The sequence below is a fragment of the Belonocnema kinseyi genome, chromosome 2 (genome assembly GCF_010883055.1).
Source record: "Belonocnema kinseyi isolate 2016_QV_RU_SX_M_011 chromosome 2, B_treatae_v1, whole genome shotgun sequence".
NCBI classification, from domain to species: domain Eukaryota; kingdom Metazoa; phylum Arthropoda; class Insecta; order Hymenoptera; family Cynipidae; genus Belonocnema; species Belonocnema kinseyi.
This window is the reverse complement of record NC_046658.1, coordinates 31,394,664-31,397,108: the sequence shown is the minus strand read 5'-3', so window position 1 is coordinate 31,397,108 and position 2,445 is coordinate 31,394,664. Positions and strand designations below refer to the sequence as shown.

The window sequence follows — 2,445 nt, the reverse complement described above, 5'->3', positions numbered from 1 at the left end:
TTCAAACAATCTGTTTCGAACATTAGAAATATAATTAAATTTACATTAATATAGATATCGATATAATTCTATATGTGTAAAATTAATGAACCTCGCTTATTTTTATATTCGGGTCACACTTTAACCGTAAAATCAATTTTTTTCATTTATAAAACATTTAATCTCGCATACATAACAGCATATAAATGCAAGAAACATCACCAAAATAGCAAAATCCAAAAATTATTTCATAAACTGAAATAAATATATCCTTCGCTTAGTAGAATGAAATTCCTAGAATCCAGGAGTTTTGTTAGATTCAATAACTTACTTTCAGATTATGGAATATGTCTAATTTTATGCACTTTTTTAATCCTTTAACTATAGTTATAGATATAGTTTACAATTCAGAGATAGATTAATTATATTGTTTAAACAATCAAGATGCTCAACTTTAATTATTTACTATCTACTCGGAATGAAAAGTGGACCTAAAGTGAAAAATTTAAGAAAAATCTACAACTTCCTAGCATTATTCAAAGAGAATTTTATTAAAAATAACCATTATATTGTTTAAACAAACAAGTTGCTCAACTTTGATTATTTACTATCTTACTCAGAATGAAAAGTGGACCTAAAGTGGAAAGTTTAAGAAAAAACTACAAATTCTTAGCATTATTCAATGAGAATTTGATTAAAAATAATAATTATATTGTTTAAACAATCAAGTTGCTCCATTTATTATTTACTATCTTACTCAGAATGAAAAGTGGACCTAGAGTTGAAAATTTAAGAAAAAACGACAACTGCCTAGCATTATTCAAATAGAATTTTATTAAAAAGAATCATTATATTGTTTAAACAATTAAGTTTCTCAACTTTGATTATTTACTATCTACTCAGAATGAAAAGTGGACCTAAAGTGGAAAATTTAAGAAAAAGCTACTATTGTCTAGCATTATTCAAAGAATTTTTGGACCGTCTAGTCTACCTAGTCATCTATAGTCACTAGAGTAGTGTACTCATCCATATTGTTTTCAAGTAGGAGGAGCATCCAGCAAACAAGGGAGATCCGTTTTGGCTCAATTCGGGTTCGAAATAAATGGGGCCCTCCAATGCTCAGATCAAACACTGACCGCTGGCTCAATTCGGGTGCGCCGTCATTCGTTCCGTGTCATTCATCACCCTGCGAGGAGTCTGCTGATTAGAGTTTTACGAGGGTGAGCAGGCTCGCTTCGGAAATCCATGTACAACTATCACTGAGTGTCACTGCTATTTTTTTCTATTGTTCTCTAAGTTTTTGATTATTACGCAAAATATAAACATTTGGTCGAAAAACGGGCTCTGCTTCATTTGAGATATTGAATATTTTTGTCTGATTTTTTGCATACGTCATCTAAATATTATGCCCTCGGTTTGGACGAAGCCGGTTTTTGGATGAAATGTTCATGTTTTGTTTAATAATAAAATTGGGGAGAATAATAGAGAAAAACTGCAGTGACACTCAGTGTAGCCGTATGGGGATTATCGAGACGCTCTCCATCGACCCTCATAAAACTCTCGAGGCAGACTCCCTGGAGTGCAGTGAACTGCTCGTAAATAATTACCCTTTCATTCTTATGAGATACAGAGCAGTTGCAAAACTAAAATCAGGAAGGTATGGCTTGATTCAATTTTAATTAGCAGGATTAGATTATTGGCATAATTCAAAGAAATTGAGGAAAAGATTCATGAAAATCGGATAATATTTGCAGTAATTATGGAAACATTGAATTATATACAAAAGTGAAGCCTTTGCCGAAAACTTGACATCTACTCCCTCAATCGGAATAATGAGTATTCAATTAGAAAGTACTGATTCAGAAGTCTTATTAACTTCGAATAATAAACCTCACTAAATTAATTATCAGTTTTCTAGTTAATCTTGTGAGAACATCTTATTTAAGCAGTTAATAAACGACTTCGCTCGATAAAAATGATCATTTTCATTTTGCGCACTTGAATTCCAAATAATGAACATTGAGATAAGATGCAGATGTTTATATTTAATTCAAACGAAAAATGAGGGTGAGTGGTAAATACTTTATCCATATATAAACGGGCAAAATTATAACAATTTATGTTTTTTACACACGTAACAGCATCCTTGAATTGAGGAGTTCTGGGCGAGAAGGCGACAGGCGCTCGAGAACGAGTAAAAGTATTGTCTACGCGGTGACGTCAGGTATCAAAAGTGAAATTCGAAATTTGAAAAAAAAAAATATACATATAATTAAAAATTTGTCATAAGGACAACCGCAGGATTTCGCCGGGAGCGGGTGTTAATCTGAAAAATTGCACCCGCTTCCAGCGAAATCGCGGTAGAATTTCAGCCATAACCAAGTCTCACAACCGTGAGATAGGTGGTTACAGTCTGTAAAGGAATCAATACGACGATCCAGCAAAAGCCTCGTGGACCCTATGAAC

At 32.8% G+C, this 2,445-nt stretch overlaps 1 protein-coding gene across 1 annotated transcript in view; it reads right to left on the bottom strand.

The window, feature by feature from the left end:
• Positions 1 to 2,445, bottom strand: part of LOC117166961 — a 54,685-nt gene that overhangs the window by 16,035 nt on the left and 36,205 nt on the right. The gene's annotated exons all lie outside the window — the stretch shown is intronic.